Consider the following 23,122-nt stretch of genomic DNA (forward strand, 5'->3'; position numbering starts at 1 on the left):
TATTCCATGCCCTTGTCATCACAATGCTCTATGACATGTGTCATCACAATTCTCAAAACACTTGTCATCCAAAAGCTCCCTGACACTTGTCAGAGGCTCCTTGAAATCTGTCATGAAATAGCTCCATGCCTTTTTCATCACAATGCTCCATTCCCTTTTCATCACAATGCTCCATGCCCTTGCCATCACAATGCTCCAAGCCCTTGTCATCACAATGGACCATGATATATGAAATCACAATGCTCCCTGACACCTCTCTACACAATACTCCATGACCTTGTAATCACAGTGCTCCATGCCCTAGTCATCACAAAGTGCCATGCGCACTGTCATCACAATAATCCATGAAACTTGTCAGACCAATGCTCCATGACTCGGTAATCACAATGCTCTATGCCGTTGTCAGCACAATGCTCCAAGCCCTTGTCACCACAATGCTCCATTACCTTTGTCATCATAATCCTCCATGACCCTTGGCATCACAATGCTCCATGCCATTGTCATCACAATGGACGGACATATGTCATCACAATGCTTCATGACACATGAAATCAGAATGCTCCAGGGGATTCTCAACAAAATGCTCCATGCCATTGTCATTACAATGCTCCATGACCCTGGTCATCACAACGCTCCATGGTGCCTTTCATTACAATATTCCATGTCCTTGTCATCTCAATGCTCCATGACCAATGCCTTCACAATGCTCAATACACTTGTCATCACAATGCTCCCTGACACTTGTAAGAAGTCTCCTTGAACTCTGTCATGAAACAGCTCAATGCCTTTTCATCACAATGGTCCATGCCATTGTCAACACAATGCTTCTTGACCCTTGTCATTAGAATGCTCCAATCCCTTGTCATCACAATGCTCCATTACCTTTGTCATCACAATCCTCCATGACACTTAGCATCACATTGCTCCATGCCATTGTCATCACAATGGACCATGACATATATCATCACATTGCTCCCTGACAACTGTCTTCACAAAACTCCATGACCTAGTCATAACAATTCACCAGGCCCTAGTCATCGCAATGATCCATGCCCTTGTCATCACAGTGCTCCATGACATTATTTATGAAAATTCTCCCTGACTCCAGTCATCACAATGCTTCATGACATTTGTCATCACAATTGTCCTTGTCCTCGTCATCACAAGACTCTGTGACTTATGTCACCACAATGCTCCATGAAATTCTCATCACAATGCTCTCTGACCCTTGTCATCACAATGCTCCATGCCGTTGTCACCACCATGCTCAATGACCCTTGTCATCACAATTGTCAATGCACTTGACAGCACAATGTTCCATGACTCGTGTCATCACAAAATGCCATGCACATGTCATCATAATGCTCCACAACAATGTAATCACAATGCTCCATAAACGATGTCATCACAATGCTCCATGCTCTTTTCATCAAAATGCTCTCTCACCACTGATATCAGAGTGTACCATCACTAGTCATCACTATACTCCCTCACTGCTGTCATCACAATGTTCCTTGACCCCTGTCATCGCAATGCTACATGACCTTATCATCAAAATGCTCCATGACACCTGACATCACAATGTTCCATAACCCCTGTCATCAAAATGTTCTTGGAACCTTTTCATCTCAATGCTCCATGAACCCTGTCATCACAATTCACCATGCCCATCATCATAATGCTTCATGCTATTGTCATCACAATGAAATCAAAATGCTCCAGGACCTTTGTCATCATAATCCTCCATGACACTTGGCATCACAATGCTCCATGCCATTGTCAACACAAGGGACCGGACATATGTCATCACAATGCTCCAAGACACATGACATCAGAATGCTGCAGGGGATTCTCAACAAATTGATCCATTCCATTGTCATCACAATGCTCCATGACCCTTGTCATCACAATGCTCCATGATGCCTGTCATCACAATATTCCATGTCCATGTCATCACAATGCTCCATGACCATTGTCATCACAATGCTCAATACACTTGTCATCACAATGATCCCTGAAATTTGTCAGAAGTCTCCTTGAACTCTGTCATGACATATCTCAATGCCTTTTTCAACACAATGCTCCATGCCCTTATCATCACAATGCTCCATGCCACTGTCATCACAATGCTTCATTACGCTTGTCATCAGAATTCTCCAATCCCTTGTCATCACAATGCTCCATTACCTTTGTCATCACAATCCTCCATGACACTTAGCATCACATTGCTCCATGCCATTGTCATCACAATGCTTCATGACGCTTGTCATCACAATGCTCCAATCCCATTTCAGCACAATGTTCCATTACATTTGTCATCACAATCCTCCATTACTCTTGGCGTCACAATGCTCCATGCCATTGTCATCACAATGGACCATGACTTATATCATCACAATGCTCCCTGACAACTGCCTTAACAAAACTCCATGCACTTCTCATCACAATGCTCCAGGACCTTGTTATCACAATATTCCATGCCCTTGTCATCACAAAGCTCCATGACCTTATTTATGAAAATTCTCCTTATCTCCAGTCATCACAATGCTTCATGACATTTGTCATCACAATTGTCCATGTCCTCATCATCACAAGACTCTGTGACTTATGTCACCACAATGCTACATGAACTTCTCATCACAATGCTCTCTGACCCTTGCCATCACAAGGCTCCATGACCCTTGTCATCATACTTGTCTTTGCACTTGTCAACACAATGCTCCGTGGCCCATGTAATCACAATATTCCATGTGCTTGTCATCATAATGCTTCACAACCTTGTCATCCCAATGCTCCATGCACTTTTCATCAAAATGCTCTCTCACCACTGATATCAGAGTGTTCCATCACTAGTCATCATTATACTCCCTCACCCCTGTCATCACAATGTTCCATGAACCCTGTCATCGCAATGCTACATGACCTTATCATCAAAATGCTCCATGACCCCTGACATCACAATGTTCCATAACCCCTGTCATCAACATGCTCCATGACCCTTTTCATCTCAATGCTCCATGAACCCTGTCATCACAATGCACCATGCCCATCATCATATTGCTTCATGCTATTTTCATCACAATAAACCAGAATGCTCCATGACCTCTGTCATCAAAATGCTCCAAACCCTTGTGATCACAATGTTCCATAACCCTTGTCTTCACAACGCCCCATGACACTCGTCATAACAATTATCCATGTTCTTCTCATCACAATGCTTCATGAACTTTGTCATCACAATGTTCAATATACATGTCATCACAATGCTCCCCGACACTTTTCGTCAGTATGCTCCTTGAACCCGTTCATGATAAGGCTCTATGTATTTTTCATCACAGTGATCAATACCGTTTTCTTCAAATTGCTCCATGACCCCTGTAATCACAATGCTCCATGACCCGTTTCATCAGAATGCTCCATGAGACTTGTCATCACAAGGCTCCAAGGTCTTCTCATACCAATGCTCCAGGAACTTTCAATCACAATCTCCATTCACTTGTCATAACAATGCTCCATGACCATGTCATCACAATACTCCATGGACATTTTCAGCCCCATGCTCCATGACCTTCTCATCACAATGCTCCATGACACCTGTCATCACAATGCTCCATGACGTCTGTCATCAAAATGCTCCATGACCCTTGCCATCACAATAATCCATTCCCTTGTCATCTCATTGCTCCATGACCACTGTTATCATAATGCTCCATGACGCTTGTCATCACAGTGCTCTATGACACTTGTCATCCCAATGCTCCATGCCTTCATCAGCAAAATGCTACATGACCTTGTCATCACGATGCTCCATGCGCTTGTCATCACAATACTCCATTCCCATTGTGACCACAATCCTCCATGAAACTTGGGATCACATTGCTTTCTACCCTTGTCATCACAATGGTCCATGCTCCTTGAAATCAAAATGATCCATGACTTCTGTCATCTCAATGCTCCACACACTTGTGATCACAATGTTCCATAAAACTGGTCATCATAGCACTCCATCATGCCTGTCATCACAATATTCCATGCCCTTGTCATCACAATGCTCCATGACATTTGTCATCACAATTCTCAATGCACTTGTCATCACAATGCTCGCTGACAATTGTCAGAAGTCTCCTTGAAGTCAGTCGTGAAATAGCTCCATGCCTTTTTCATTACAGTGCTCCATGCCATTGTCATCACAATGCTCCATGCCACTTGTCATAACAACGCTCCATGATGCCTGTCATCACAATATCCCATGCCCTTGTCATCACAATGCTCTATGACATGAGTCATCACAATTCTCAAAACACTTGTCATCCAAATGCTCCCTGACACTTTTCAGAAGGCTCCTTGAAATCTGTCATGAAATAGCTCCATGCCTTTTTCATCACAATGCTCCATTCCCTTATCATCAAAATGCTCCATGCCCTTGCCATTATAATGCTCCAAGCACTTGTAATCAAAATGGACCATGATATATGTCCTCACAATGCTCCCTGACATCTCTCTACACAATACTCCATGACCTTGTAATCACAGTGCTCCTTGCCCTAGTCATCACAATGTGCCATGCGCACTGTCATCACAATAATCCATGAAACTTGTCACACCAATGCTCCATGACTCTGTAATCACAATGCTCTATGCCGTTGTCAGCACAATGCTCCAAGCCCTTGTCACCACAATGCTCCATTACCTTTGTCATCATAATCCTCCATGACCCTTGGCATCACAATGCTCCATGCAATTTTCATCACAATGGTCGGACATATGTCATCACAATGCTTCATGACACATGAAATCAGAATGCTCCAGGGGATTCTCAACAAAATGCTCCATGCCATTGTCATTACAATGCTCCATGACCCTGGTCATCACCACGCTCCATGATGCCTTTCATTACAATATTCCATGTCCTTGTCATCACAATGATCCATGACCAATGCCATCACAATGCTCAATACAGTTGTCATCACAATGCTCCCTGACACTTGTCAGAAGTCTCCTTGAACTCTGTCATGAAACAGCTCAATGCCTTTTCATCAAAATGTTCCATGCCATTGTCATCACAATGCTTCTTGACCCTTGTCATCAGAATGCTCCAATCCCTTCTCATCACAATGCTCCATTTCCTTTGTCATCACAATCCTCCATGACACTTCGCATCACATTGATCCATGCCATTGTCATCACAAAGGACCATGACATATATCATCACAATGCTCCATGACAACTGTCTTCACAAAACTCCATGACCTTGTCATCACAATTCACCAGGCCCTTGTCATCACAATGCTCCATGCCCTTGTCATCACAATGCTCCATGACCTTTTTTATGAAAATTCTCCGTGACTCCAGTCATCACAATGCTTCATGACATTTGTCATCACAATTGTCCATGTCCTCGTCATCACAAGACTCTGTGACTTATGTCACCACAATGCTCCATGAAATTCTCATCACAATGTTCTCTGACCCTTGTCATCACAATGCTCCATGCCGTTGTCACCACCATGCTCCGTGACCCTTGGCATCACAATTGTCAATGCACTAGGCAGCACAATGTTCCATGACCCGTGTCATCACAAAATGCCATGAACTTTCATCATAATGCTCCCCAACATTGTCATCACAATGCTCCATAAATGATGTCATCACAATGCTCCATGCACTTTTCATCAAAATGCTCTCTCACCACTGATATCAGAGTGTTCCATCACTAGTCATCACTATACTCCTTCACTGCTGTCATCACAATGTTCCTTGACCCCTGTCATCGCAATGCTACATGACCTTATCATCAAAATGCTCCATGACCCCTGACATCACAATGATCCATAAACCCTGTCATCAAACTGCTCTTTGTCCCTATTCATCTCAATGCTCCATGAAACCTGTCATCACAATGCACCATGCCCATCATCATAATGCTTCATGCTATTGTCATCACAATGAAATCAAAATGATCCATGACCCTTGTCATCACAATGCTCCAAGCCCTTGGCATCACAATGCTCCATTACCTTTGTCATCATAATCCTCCATGACACTTGGCATCACAATGCTCCATGCCATTGTCATCACAAGGGACCGGACATATGTCATCACAATGCTCCATGACACATGACATCAGAATGCTTCAAGGGATTCTCAACAAATTGCTCCATTCCATTGTCATCACAATGCTCCATGACACTTGTCATCACAACGCTCCATGATGCCTGTCATCACAATATTCCATGTCCTAGTCATCACAATGCTCCATGACCATTGTCATCACAATGCTCAATACACTTGTCATCACAATGATCCCTGAAACTTGTCAGAAGTCTCCTTGGACTCTGTCATGACATATCTCAATCCATTTTTCAACACAATGCCCCATGCCCTTATCATCGCAATGCTCCATGCCATTGTCATCACAATGCTTCATGACGCTTGTCATCAGAATGCTCCAATCCCTTGTCATCACAATTTCCATTACCTTTGTCATCACTATGCTCCATTACTTTGGCATCACAATGCTCCATGCCATTGTCATCACAATGGACCATGACATATATCATAAAAATGCTCCCGGACAACTGTCTTAACAAAACTCCATGAACTTCTCATCACAATGCTCCAGGACCATATCATCACAATGCTCCATGCCCTTGTCATCACAATGCTCCATGACCTTATTTATGAAAATTCTCCGTGACTCCAGTCATCACAATGCTTCATGACATTTGTCATCACAATTGTCCATGTCCTCGTCATCACAAGACTCTGTGACTTATGTCACCACAATGCTCCATGAACTTCTCATCACAATGCTCTCTGACCATTGTCATCACAATGCTCCAGGACACTTGTCAACATAGTTGTCTTTGCACTTGTCAGCACAATGCTCCATGACCCATGTAATCACAATATGCCATGTGCTTGTCACCCTAATGCTTCACAACCTTGTCATCCCAATGCTCCATGCACTTTTCATCAAAATGCTTTCTCACCACTGATATCAGAGTGTTCCATCACTAGTCATCACTCTACTCCCTCACCCCTGTCATCACAATGTTCCATGAACCCTGTCATCGCAATGCTACATGACCTTATCATCAAAATGCTCCATGACCCCCGACATCACAATGTTCCATAACCCCTGTCATCAAAATGCTCCGTGACCCTTTTAATCTCAATGCTCCATGAACCCTGTCATCACAATGCACCATGCCCATCATCATAATGCTTCATGCTATTTTCATCACAATGAAATCAGAATGCTCCATGACCTCTGTCATCAAAATGATCCAAACCCTTGTGATCACAATGTTCCATAACCCTTGTCTTCACAACGCCCCATGACACTCGTCATAACAATTATCCATGTTCTTCTCATCACAATGCTTCATGAACTTTGTCATCACAATGTTCAATATACTTGTCTTCACAATGCTCCCCGACACTTTTCGTCAGTATGCTCCTTGAACCCGTTCATGATAAGGCTCTATGTATTTTTCATCACAGTGATCAATACCGTTTTCTTCAAATTGCTCCATGACCCCTGTAATCACAATGCTCCATGACCCGTTTCATCAGAATGCTCCATGAGACTTGTCATCACAAGGCTCCAAGGTCTTCTCATCACAATGCTCCAGGAACTTTTCATCACAATCTCCATTCACTTGTCATAACAATGCTCCATGACACCTGTCATCACAATGCTCCATGACGCCTGTCATCAAAATGCTCCATGACCCTTGCCATCACAATAATCCATTCCCTTGTCATCTCATTGCTCCATGACCACTGTAATCACAATGCTACATGACACTTGTCATCACAGAGCTCTATGACACTTGTCATCCCAATGCTCCATGCCTTCATCTACAAAATGCTACATGACCTTGTCATCATGATGCTCCATGTGCTGGTCATCACAGTACTCCACTCCCACTGTGACCACAATCCTCCATGAAACATGGGGTCACATTGCTTTCTAACCTTGTCATCACAATACTCCATGCTCCTTGAAATCAAAATGATCCATGACCCTTGTCATCACAATGCTCCATTCCGTTGTCACCACCATGCTCCGTGACCCTTGTCATCACAATTGTCAATGCACTTGACAGCACAATGTTCCATGACCGTGTCATCACAAAATGCCATGCACTTGTCATCATAATGCTCCACAACATTGTCATCAAAATGCTCCATAAACGATGTCATCAAAATGTTCCATGCACTTTTCATCAAAATGCTCTCTCACCACTGAATTCAGAGTGTTCCATCAATAGTCATCACTATACTCCCTCACTGATGTCATCACAATGTTCCTTGACACCTGTCATCGCAATGCTACATGACCTTATCATCAAAATGCTCCATGACTCCTGACATCACAATGTTCCATAACCCCTGTCATCAAAATGCTCTTGGAACCTTTTCATCTCAATGCTCCATGAACGCTCTCATCTAAATGCACCATGCCCATCATCATAATGCTTCATGCTATTGTCATCACAATGAAATCAAAATGCTCCATGACCCTTGTCATCACAGTGCTCCAAGCCCATGGCATCACAATGCTCCATTACCTTTGTCATCATAATCCTCCATGACACTTGGCATCACAATGCTCCATGCCATTGTCATCACAAGGGACCGGACATATGTCATCACAATGCTCCATGACACATGACATCAGAATGCTGAAGGGGATTCTCAACAAATTGCTCCATTCCATTGTCATCACAATGCTCCATGACCCTTGTCATCACAACGCTCCATGATGCCTGTCATCAGAATATTCCATGTCCTTGTCATCACAATGCTCCATGACCATTGTCATCACAATGCTCAATACACATGTCATCACAATGAGCCCTGAAACTTGTCAGAAGTCTCCTTGAACACTGTCATGACATATCTCAAAGCCTTTTTCAAAACAATGCTCCATGCCCTTATCATCACAATGCTCCATGCCATTGTCATCACAATGCTTCATGACACTTTTCATCAGAATGCTCCAATCACTTATCATCACAATGTTCCATTACCTTTGTCATCACAATCCTCCATTACTCTTGGCATCACAATGCTCCATGCCATTGTCATCACAATGGACCATGACATATATCATCACAATGATCCCTGACAACTGTCTTAACAAAACTCCATGCAAATTCTCATCACAATGCTCCAGGACCTTGTCATCACAATGCTCCATGCCCTTGTCATAACAATGCTCCATGACCTTATTTATGAAAATTCTCCGTGACTCCAGTCATCACAATGCTTCATGACATTTGTCATCACAATTCTCCATGTCCTCGTCATCACAAGACCCTGTGACTTATGTCACCACAATGCTCCAAGAACTTCTCATCACAATGCTCTCTGACCCTTGTCATCACAATGCTCCATGACCCTTGTCATCATTGTTGTCTTTGCACTTGTCAGCACAATGCTCCTTGACCCATGTAATCACAATATGCCATGTGCTTGTCATCATAATGCATCACAACCTTGTCAACCTAATGCTCCATGCACTTTGCATCAAAATGCTCTATCACCACTGATATCAGAGTGTTCCATCACTATTCATCACTATACTCCCAGACCCCTGTCATCACAATGTTCCATGAACCCTGTCATCGCAATGCTACATGACCTTAACATCAAAATGCTCCATGACCCCCGACATCACTATGCTCCATAAACCCTGTCATCAAAATGCTCCATGACAGTTTTCATCTCAATGCTCCATGAACCCTGTCATCACAATGCACCATGCCCATCATCATAATGCTTCATGCTATTTTCATCACAATGAAATCAGAATGCTCCATGACCTCTGTCATCAAAATGCTCCAAACCCTTGTGATCACAATGTTCCATAACCCTTGTCTTCACAACGCCCCATGACACTCGTCATAATAATTATCCATGTTCTTCTGATCACAATGCTTCATGAACTTTGTCATCACAATGTTCAATATACTTGTCATCACAATGCTCCTCGACACTTTTCGTCAGTATGCTCCTTGAACCCGTTTATGATAAGGCTCTATGTATTTTTCATCACAGTGATCAATACAGTTTTCTTCAAATTGCTCCATGACCCCTGTAATCACAATGCTCCATGACCCGTTTCATCAGAATGCTCCATGAGACTTATCATCACAAGTCTCCAAGGTCTTCTCATCACAATGATCCAGGAACTTTTCAACACAATCCCCATTCACTTGTCTTAACAATGATCCATGACCATGTCATCACAATACACCATGAACATTTTCAGCCCAATGCTCCATGTCCTTCTCATCACAATGTTCCATGACACATGTCATCACAATGCTCCATGACGCCTGTCATCAAAATCCTCCATGAACCTTGCCATCACAATAATCCATTCCCTTGTCATCTCATTGCTCCATGACCACTGTAATCACAATGCTCCATGACGCTTGTCACCACAGTGCTCTATGACACTTTTCATCCTAATGCTCCATGCCTTCATCAGCAAAATGCTACATGACCTGGTCTTCACGATGCTCCATGCGCTTGTCATCACAATACACCATTCCCATTGTGACCACAATCCTCCATGAAACTTGGGATCACATTGCTTTCTACCTTTGTCATCACAATGCTCCATGCTCCTTGAAATCAAAATGATCCATGACTTCTGTCATCCCAATGCTCCACACACTTGTGATCACAATGTTCCAAAAAACTGGTCATCATAGCACTCCATCATGCCTGTCATCACAATATTCCATGCCCTTGTCATCACAATGCTCCATGACATTTGTCATCACAATTCTCAATACACTTGTCATCACAATGCTCGCTGACAATTGTCAGAAGTCTCCTTGAAGTCACTCGTGATATAGCTCCATGCCTTTTTCATCACAGTGCTCCATGCCATTGTCATCACAATGCTCCATGCCCCTTGTCATAACAACGCACCATGATGCCTGTCATCACAATATCCCATGCCCTTGTCATCACAATGCTCTATGACATGTGTCATCACAATTCTCAAAACACTTGTCATCCAAATGCTCCCTGACACTTGTCAGAAGGCTCCTTGAAATCTGTCATGAAATAGCTCCATGCCTTTTTCATTGCAATGCTCCATTCCCTTATCATCAAAATCCTCATGCCCTTGCCATTACAATGCTCCAAGCCCTTGTCATCACAATGGACCATGATATATGTCATCACAATGCTCCCTGACACCTCTCTACACAATACTCCATGACCTTGTAATCACAGTGCTCCATGCCCTAGTCATCACAAAGTGCCATGCGCACTGTCATCACAATAATCCATGAAACTTGTCAGACCAATGCTCCATGACTCTGTAATCACAATGCTCTATGCCGTTGTCAGCACAATGCTCCAAGCCCTTGTCACCACAATGATCCATTTCCTTTGTCATCACAATCCTGCATGACACTTGGCAAAACATTGCTCCATGCCATTGTCATCACAATGGACCTTGACATATATCATCACAATGCTCCCTGACAACTGTCTTAACAAAACTCCATGACCTTGTCATCACAATTCACCAGGCCCTTGTCATCACAATGCTCCATGTCCTTGTCATCACAATGCTCCATGACCATTTTCATGAAAATTCTCCGTGACTCCAGTCATCACAATGCTTCATGACATTTGTCATCACAATTGTCCTTGTCCTCGTCATCACAAGACTCTGTGACTTATGTCACCACAATGCTCCATGAAATTCTCATCACAATGATCTCTGACCCTTGTCATCACAATGCTCCATGATTTTGTCACCACCTTGCTCCGTGACCTTTCTCATCACAATTGTCAATGCACTTGACAGCACAATGTTCCATGACCCGTGTCATCACAAAATGCCATGCGCTTGTCATCATAATGCTCCACAACATTGTCATCACAATGCTCCATAAACGATGTCATCACAATGCTCCATGCACTTTTCATCAAAATGCTCTCTCACCACTGATATCAGAGTGTTCCATCACTAGTCATCACTATACTCCCTCACTGCTGTCATCACAATGTTCCTTGACACCTGTCATCGCAATGCTACATGACCTTATCATCAAAATGCTCCATGACCCCTGACATCACAATGTTCCATAAACCCTGTCATCAAAATGCTCTTGGACCCTTTTCATCTAAATGCTCCATGAACCCTGTCATCGCAATTCACCATGCCCATCATCATAATGCTTCATGCTATTGTCATCTCATGTAATCAAAATGCTCCATGACCCTTGTCATCACAATGCTCCAAGCCCTTGGCATCACAATGCTCCATTACCTTTGTCATCATAATCCTCCATGACACTTGGCATCACAATGCTCCATGCCATTGTCATCACAAGGGACCGCACATATGTCATCACAATGCTCCATGACACATGACATCAGAATGCTGAAGGGGATTCTCAACAAATTGCTCCATTCCATTGTCATCACAATGCTCCATGACCCTTGTCATCACAACGCTCCATGATGCCTGTCATCACTATATTCCATGTCCTTGTCATCACAATGCTCCATGACCATTGTCATCACAATGCTCAATACACTTGTCATCACAATGATCCCTGAAACTTGTCAGAAGTCTCCTTGAATTTTGTCATGACATATCTCAATGCCTTTTTCAACACAATGCTCCATGCCCTTATCATCACAATACTCCATGCCATTATCATCAAAATGCTTCATGACGCCTGTCATCAGAATGCTCCAATCCCTTGTCATCACAATGTTCCATTACCTTTGTCATCACATTCCTCCATTACTCTTGGCATCACAATGCTCCATGCCATTGTCATCACAATGGACCATGACATATATCATCACAATGCTCCCTGACAACTGTCTTAACAAAACTCCATGCAACTTCTCATCACAATGCTCCAGGACCTTGCCGTCACTATGCTCCAAGCCCTTGTCATAACAATGCTCCATGACCTTATTTATGAAAATTCTCCATGACTCCAATCATCACAATGCTTCATGACATTTGTCATCACAATTTTCCATGTCCTCGTCATCACATGATTCTGTGACTTATGTCACCACAATGCTCCATGAACTTCTCATTAAAATGCTCTCTGACCCTTGCCATCACAATGCTCCATGCCCCTTGTCATCATAGTTGTCTTTTCACTTGTCAGCACAATGCTCCATGACACATGTAATCACAATATGACATGTGCTTGTCATCATAATGCTTCACAACCTTGTCATCCCAATGCTCCATGCACTTTTCATCAAAATGCTCTCTCACCACTGATATCAGAGTGTTCCAACACTAGTCATCACTATACTCCCTCAACCCTGTCATCACAATGTTCCATGATCCCTGTCATCGCAATGCTAGATGACCTTATCATCAAAATGCTCCATGACCCCCGACATCACAATGTTCCATAACCCCTGTCATCACAATGCTCCATGACGCCTGTCATCAAAATGCTACATGACCCTTGCCATCACAATCCATTCCCTTGTCATCTCATTGCTCCATGACCACTGTAATCACAATGCTCCATGACGCTTGTCATCACAGTGCTCTATGACACTTGTCATCCCAATGCTCCATGGCTTCATCTGCAAAATGCTACATGACCCTGTCATCATGATGCTCCAGGCGCTTGTCATCAAAGTACTCCACTCCAATTGTGACCGCAATCCTCCATGAAACTGGGGGTCACGTTGCTTTCTACCCTTGTCATCACAATGCTCCATGCTCCTTGAAATGAAAATGATCCATGACCCTTGTCATCACAATGCTCCATGCCGTTGTCACCACCATGCTCCGTGACCCTTGTCATCACAATTGTCAATGCACTTGACAGCACAATGTTCCATGACCCGTGTCATCAAAAAATGCCATGCACTTGTCATCATAATGCTCCACAACATTGTCATCACAATGCTCCATAAACGATGTCACCACAATGTTCCATGCACTTTTCATCAAAATGCTCTCTCACCACAGATATCAGAGTGTTCCATCACTAGTCATCACTATACTCCCTCACTGCTGTCATCACAATGTTCCTTGACCCCTGTCATCGCAATGCTACTTGACCTTATCATCAAAATGCTCCATGACCCCTGACATCACAATGTTCCCTAACCCCTGTCATCAAAATGCTCTTGGACCCTTTTCATCTCAATGCTCCATGAACCCTGTAATCGCAATTCACCATGCCCATCATCATAATTCTTCATGCTATTGTCATCTCAATGAAATCAAAATGCTCCATGACCCTTGTCATCACAATGCTCCAAGCCCTTGGCATCACAAAGCTCCATTACCTTTGTCATCATAATCCTCCATGACACTTGGCATCACAATGCTCCATGCTATTGTCATCACAAGGGACCACACATATGTCATCAGAATGCTCCATGACACATGACATCAGAATGCTGCAGAGGATTCTCAACAAATTGCTCCATTCCATTGTCATCACAATGCTCCATGACCCTTGTCATCACAACGCTCCATGATGCCTGTCATCACAATATTCCATGTCCTTGTCATCAAAATGCTCCATGACCATTGTCATCACAATGCTCAATACCCTTGTCATCACAACGATCCCTGAAACTAGTCAGAAGTCTCCTTGAACTCTGTCATGTCATATCTCAATGCCTTTTTCAACACAATGCTCCATGCCATTACCATCACAATGCTCCATGCCATTGTCGTCACAACGCTTCATGACGCTTGTCATCAGAATGCTCCAATCCCTTGTCATCACAATGTTCCATTACCTTTGTCATCACAATCCTCCATTACTCTTGGCATCACAATGCTCCATGCAATTGTCATCACAATGGACCATGACATATATCATCACAATGCTCCCTGACAACTGTCTTAACAAAACTCCATGAACTTCTCATCACAATGCTCCAGGACCTTATCATCACAATGCTCCATGCCCTTGTCATCACAATGCTCCATGACCTTATTTATGAAAATTCTCCGTGACTCCAGTCCTCACAATGCTTCATGACATTTGTCATCACAATTGTCCATGTCCTCGTCATCACAAGACTCTGTGACTTATGTCACCACAATGCTCCATGAACTTCTCATCACAATGCTCTCTGACCCTTGTCATCACAATGCTCCATGACCCTTGTCATCATAGTTGTCTTTGCACTTGTCAGCACAATGATCCATGACCCATGTAATCACAATATGCCATGTGCTTGTCATCATAATGCTTCACAACATTGTCATCCCAATGCTCCATGCACTTTTCATCAAAATGCTCTCTCACCACTGATATCAGAGTGTTCCATCACTAGTCATCACTCTACTCCCTCACCCCTGTCATCACAAAGTTCCATGATACCTGTCATCGCAATGCTACATGACCTTATCATCAAAATGCTCCATGACCCCCGACATCACAATGTTCCATAACACCTGTCATCAAAATGCTCCATGACCCTTTTCATCTCAATGTTCCATGAACCCTGTCATCACAATGCACGATGCCCATCATCATAATCCTTCATGCTATTTTCATCACAATGAAATCAGAATGCTCCTTGACCTCTGTCATCAAAATGCTCCAAACCCTTGTGATCACAATGTTCCATAACGCTTGTCTTCACAACGCCCCATGACACTCGTCATAACAATTATCCATGTTCTTCTCATCACAATGCTTCATGAACTTTGTCATCACAATATTCAATATACTTGTCATCACAATGCTCCTCGACACTTTTCGTCAGTATGCTCCTTGAACCCGTTCATGATAAGGCTCTATGTATTTTTCATCACAGTGATCAATACCGTTTTCTTCAAATTGCTCCATGACCCCTGTAATCACAATGCTCCATGACCCGTTTCATCAGAATGCTCCATGAGACTTTTCATCACAAGGCTCCAAGGTCTTCTCATCACAATGCTCCAGGAACTTTTCATCACAATCTCCATTCACTTGTCATAACAATGCTCCATGTCCATGTCATCACAATACTCCATGAACATTTTCAGCCCAATGCTCCATGACCTTCTCATCACAATGCTCCATGACACCTGTCATCAAAATGCTCCATGACGCCTGTCATCAAAATCCTCCATGACCCTTGCCATCACAATAATCCATTCCCTTGTCATCTCATTGCTCCATGACCACTGTAATCGCAATGATCCTTGACGCTTGTCATCACAGTGCTCTATGACACTTGTCATCCCAATGCTCCATGCCTTCATCAGCAAAATGCTACATGACCTTGTCATCACGATGCTCCATGCGCTTCTCATCACAATTCTCCATTCCCATTGGGACCACAATCCTCCATGAAACTTGGGATCACATTGCTTTCTACCCTTGTCATCACAATGGTCCATGCTCCTTGAAATCAAAATGATCCATGACTTCTGTCATCACAATGCTCCACACACTTGTGATCACAATGTTCCATAAAACTGGTCATCATAGCACTTCATCATGCCTGTCATCACAATATTCCATGCCCTTGTCATCACAATGCTCCATGACATTTGTCATCACAATTCTCAGTACACTTGTCATCACAATGCTCGCGGACAATTGTCAGAAGTCTCCTTAAAGTCAGTCGTGAAATAGCTCCATGCCTTTTTCATCACAGTGCTCCATGCCTTTGTCATCACAATGCTCCATGCACCTTGTCATAACAACGCTCCATGATGCCTGTCATCACAATATCCCATGCCCTTGTCATCACAATGCTCTATGACATGTGTCATCACAATGCTCAAAACACTTGTCATCCAAATGCTCCCTGACACTTGTCAGAAGGCTCCTTGAAATCTGTCATGAAATAGCTCCAAGCCTTTTTCATCACAATGCTCCATTCCCTTATCATCACAATGCTCCATGCCCTTGCCATCACAATGCTCCAAGCCCTTGTCATCACAATGGACCATGATATATGTCCTCACAATGCTCCCTGACACCTCTCTACACAATACTCCATGACCTTGTAATCACAGTGCTCCATGCCCTAGTCATCAAAATGTGCCATGCGCACTGTCATCACAATAATCCATGAAACTTCTCAGACCAATGATCCATGACTCTGTAAACAAAAGTTCTATGTCGTTGTCAGCACAATGCTCCAAGCCCTTGTCACCACAATGCTCTAATACCTTTGTCATCATAATCCTCCATGACGCTTGGCATCACAATGCTCCATGTCATTGTCATCACAATGGACGGACATATGTCATCACAATGCTTCATGACACAAGACATCAGAATGCTCCAGGGGTTTCTCAACAAAATGCTCCATGCCATTGTCATTACAATGCTCCATGACCCTGGTCATCACCACGCTCCATGATGCCTTTCATTACAATATACCATGTCCTTGTCATCACAATGCTCCATGACCAATGCCATCACAATGCTCAATACACTTGTCAGCACAATGCCCCCTGACACTTGTCAGAAGTCTCCTTGAACTCTGTCATGAAACAGCTCAATGCCTTTTCATCACAATGGTCTATGCCATTGTCATAACAATGCTTCTTGACCCTTGTCATTACAATGCTCCATTTCCTTTGTCATCACAATCCTCCATGACACTTGGCATCACATTGCTCCATGCCATTGTCATCACAATGGACCATGACATATATCATCACAATGCTCCCTGACAACTCTCTTCACAAATCTCCATGACCTTGTCATCACATATCACCAGACCCTTGTCATCACAATGCTCCATACCCTTGTCATCACACTGCTCCATTACCTTTTTTATGAAAACTCTCCGTGACTCCAGTCATCACAATGCTTCATGACATTTGTCATCACAATTGTCCTTGTCCTCGTCATCACAAGACTCTGTGACTTATGTCACCACAAAGCTCCATGAAATTCTCATCACAATGTTCTCTGACCCTTGTCATCACAATGCTCCATGCCGTTGTCACCACCATGCTCCGTGACCCTTGTCATCAAAATTGTCAATGCACTTGACAGCACAATGTTCCATGACCCGTGTCATCACAAAATGCCATGCACTTGTCATCATAATGCTCCACAGCATTGTCATCACAATGCTCCATAAACGATGTCATCACAATGCTCCATGCACTTTTCATCAAAATGCTCTCTCACCACTGATATCAGAGTGTTCCATCACTAGTCATCACTATACTGCTTCACTGCAGTCATGACAATGTTCCTTGACCCCTGTCATCTCAATGCTACATGACCTTATCATCAAAATGCTCCATGACTCCTGACATCACAATGTTCCATAACCCCTGTCATCAAAATGCTCTTGGACACTTTTCATCTCAATGCTCCATGAACCCTGTCATCGCAATGCACCATGCCCATCATCATATTGCTTCATGCTATTGTCATCTCAATGAAACCAAAATGCTCCATGTCCCTTGTCATCGCAATGCTCCAAGCCCTTGGCATCACAAGGCTCCATTACCTTTGTCATCATAATCCTCCATGACACTTGGCATCACAATGCTCCATGCCATTGTCATCACAAGGGACCGCACATATGTCATCAGAATGCTCCATGACACATGACATCAGAATGCTGCAGGGGATTCTCAACAAATTGCTCCATTCCATTGTCATCACAATGCTCCATGACCCTTGTCATCACAACGCTCCATGATGCCTGTCATCACAATATTCCATGTCCTTGTCATCAAAATGCTCCATGACCATTGTCATCACAATGCTCAATACCCTTGTCATCACAATGATCCCTGAAACTTGTCAGAAGTCTCCTTGAACTCTGTCATGTCATATCTCAATGCCTTTTTCAACACAATGCTCCATGCCATTATAATCACAATGCTCAATACCATTGTCATCACAACGCTTCATGACGCTTGTCATCAGAATGCTCCAATCCCTTGTCATCACAATGTTCCATTACCTTTGTCATCACAATCCTCCATTACACTTGGCATCACAATGCTCCATGCCATTGTCATCACAATGGACCATGACATATATCATCACAATGCTCCTTGACAACTGTCTTAACAAAACTCCATGAACTTCTCATCACAATGCTCCAGGACCTTATCATCACAATGCTCCATGCCCTTGTCTTCACAATGCTCCATGACATTTGTCATCACAATTCTCAGTACACTTGTCATCACAATGCTCGCGGACAATTGTCAGAAGTCTCCTTAAAGTCAGTCGTGAAATAGCTCCATGCCTTTTTCATCACAGTGCTCCATGCCTTTGTCATCACAATGCTCCATGCACCTTGTCTTAACAACGCTCCATGATGCCTGTCATCACAATATCCCATGCCCTTGTCATCACAATGCTCTATGACATGTGTCATCACAATGCTCAAAACACTTGTCATCCAAATGCTCCCTGACACTTGTCAGAAGGCTCCTTGAAATCTGTCATGAAATAGCTCCAAGCCTTTTTCATCACAATGCTCCATTCCCTTATCATCACAATGCTCCATGCCCTTGCCATCACAATGCTCCAAGCCCTTGTCATCACAATGGACCATGATATATGTCCTCACAATGCTCCCTGACACCTCTCTACACAATACTCCATGACCTTGTAATCACAGTGCTCCATTCCCTAGTCATCAAAATGTGCCATGCGCACTGTCATCACAATAATCCATGAAACTTCTCAGACCAATGATCCATGACTCTGTAAACAAAAGTTCTATGTCGTTGTCAGCACAATGCTCCAAGCCCTTGTCACCACAATGCTCTAATACCTTTGTCATCATAATCCTCCATGACGCTTGGCATCACAATGCTCCATGTCATTGTCATCACAATGGACGGACATATGTCATCACAATGCTTCATGACACAAGACATCAGAATGCTCCAGGGGTTTCTCAACAAAATGCTCCATGCCATTGTCATTACAATGCTCCATGACCCTGGTCATCACCACGCTCCATGATGCCTTTCATTACAATATACCATGTCCTTGTCATCACAATGCTCCATGACCAATGCCATCACAATGCTCAATACACTTGTCAGCACAATGCCCCCTGACACTTGTCAGAAGTCTCCTTGAACTCTGTCATGAAACAGCTCAATGCCTTTTCATCACAATGGTCTATGCCATTGTCATAACAATGCTTCTTGACCCTTGTCATTACAATGCTCCATTTCCTTTGTCATCACAATCCTCCATGACACTTGGCATCACATTGCTCCATGCCATTGTCATCACAATGGACCATGACATATATCATCACAATGCTCCCTGACAACTCTCTTCACAAATCTCCATGACCTTGTCATCACATATCACCAGACCCTTGTCATCACAATGCTCCATACCCTTGTCATCACACTGCTCCATTACCTTTTTTATGAAAACTCTCCGTGACTCCAGTCATCACAATGCTTCATGACATTTGTCATCACAATTGTCCTTGTCCTCGTCATCACAAGACTCTGTGACTTATGTCACCACAAAGCTCCATGAAATTCTCATCACAATGTTCTCTGACCCTTGTCATCACAATGCTCCATGCCGTTGTCACCACCATGCTCCGTGACCCTTGTCATCAAAATTGTCAATGCACTTGACAGCACAATGTTCCATGACCCGTGTCATCACAAAATGCCATGCACTTGTCATCATAATGCTCCACAGCATTGTCATCACAATGCTCCATAAACGATGTCATCACAATGCTCCATGCACTTTTCATCAAAATGCTCTCTCACCACTGATATCAGAGTGTTCCATCACTAGTCATCACTATACTGCTTCACTGCAGTCATGACAATGTTCCTTGACCCCTGTCATCTCAATGCTACATGACCTTATCATCAAAATGCTCCATGACTCCTGACATCACAATGTTCCATAACCCCTGTCATCAAAATGCTCTTGGACACTTTTCATCTCAATGCTCGATGAACCCTGTCATCGCAATGCACCATGCCCATCATCATATTGCTTCATGCTATTGTCATCTCAATGAAACCAAAATGCTCCATGTCCCTTGTCATCGCAATGCTCCAAGCCCTTGGCATCACAAGGCTCCATTACCTTTGTCATCATAATCCTCCATGACACTTGGCATCACAATGCTCCATGCCATTGTCATCACAAGGGACCGCACATATGTCATCAGAATGCTCCAAGACACATGACATCAGAATGCTGCAGGGGATTCTCAACAAATTGCTCCATTCCATTGTCATCACAATGCTCCATGACCCTTGTCATCACAACGCTCCATGATGCCTGTCATCACAATATTCCATGTCCTTGTCATCAAAATGCTCCATGACCATTGTCATCACAATGCTCAATACACTTGTCATCACAATGATCCCTGAAACTTGTCAGAAGTCTCCTTGAACTCTGTCATGTCATATCTCAATGCCTTTTTCAACACAATGCTCCATGCCATTATCATCACAATGCTCAATACCATGGTCATCACAACGCTTCATGACGCTTGTCATCAGAATGCTCCAATCCCTTGTCATCACAATGTTCCATTACCTTTGTCATCACAATCCTCCATTACACTTGGCATCACAATGCTCCATGCCATTGTCATCACAATGGACCATGACATATATCATCACAATGCTCCCTGACAACTGTCTTAACAAAACTCCATGAACTTCTCATCACAATGCTCCAGGACCTTATCATCACAATGCTCCATGCCCTTGTCATCACAATGCTCCATGACCTTATTTATGAAAATTCTCCATGACTCCAGTCATCACAATGCTTCTTGACATTTGTCATCACAATTGTCCATGTCCTCGTCATCACAAGACTCTGTGACTTATGTCACCACAATGCTCCATGAACTTCTCATCACAATGCTCTCTGACCCTTGTCATCACAATGCTCCATGACCCTTGTCATCATAGTTGTCTTTGCACTTGTCAGCACAATGCTCCATGACCCAAGTAATCACAATGTGCCATGTGCTTGTCATCATAATGCTTCACAACTTTGTCATCCCAATTCTCCATGCACTTTTCATCAATTGCTCTCGCTCCACTGATATCAGAGTGTTCCATCACTGGTCATCAATATACTCCCTCACCCCTGTCATCACAATGTTCCATGAACCCTGTCATCTCAATGCTACATGACCTTATCAACAAAATGCTCCATGACCCCCGACATCACAATGTTCCATAAGCCCTGTCATCAAATTGCTCCATGACCCTTTTCATCTCAATGCTCCATGAACCCTGTCATCACAATGCACCATGCCCATCATCATAATGCTTCATGCTATTTTCATCACAATGAAATCAGAATGCTCCATGACCTCTGTCATCAAAATGTTCCAAACCCTTGTGATCACAATGTTCCATAACCCTTGTCTTCCCAACGCCCCATGACACTCGTCTTAACAATTATCCATGTTCTTCTCATCACAATGCTTCATGAACTTTGTCATCACAATGTTCAATATACTTGTCATCACAATGCTCCCCGACACTTTTTGTCAGTATGCTCCTTGAACCCGTTCATGATAAGGCTCTATGTATTTTTTTATCACAGTGATCCATACCGTTTTCTTCAAATTGCTCCATGACCCCTGTAATCACAATGCTCCATGACCCGTTTCATCAGAATGTTCCATGAGACTTGTCATCACAAGGCTCCAAGGTCTTCTCATCACAATGCTCCAGGAACTTTTCATCACAATCTCCATTCACTTGTCATAACAATGCTCCATGACCATGTCATCACAATACTCAATGAACATTTTCATCCCAATGCTCCATGACCTTCTCATCACAATGCTCCATGACACCTGTCATCACAATGCTCCATGACGCCTGTCATCAAAATGCTCCATGACACTTGCCATCACAATAATCCATTCCCTTGTCATCTCATTGCTCCATGACCACTGTAATCGCAATGCTCCATGGCGATTGTCATCACAGTGCTCTATGACACTTGTCATCTCAATGCTCAATGCCTTCATCAGCAAAATGCTACATGACCTTGTCATCATGATGCTCCATGCGCTTGTCATCACAATACTCCATTCCCATTGTGACCACAATCCTCCATGAAACTTGGGGTCACATTGCTTTCTACCCTTGTCATCACAATGC

The sequence above is a fragment of the Mesoplodon bidens genome (assembly GCF_964165515.1).
Source record: "Mesoplodon bidens genome assembly, chromosome: Y".
NCBI lineage: Eukaryota > Metazoa > Chordata > Mammalia > Artiodactyla > Ziphiidae > Mesoplodon > Mesoplodon bidens.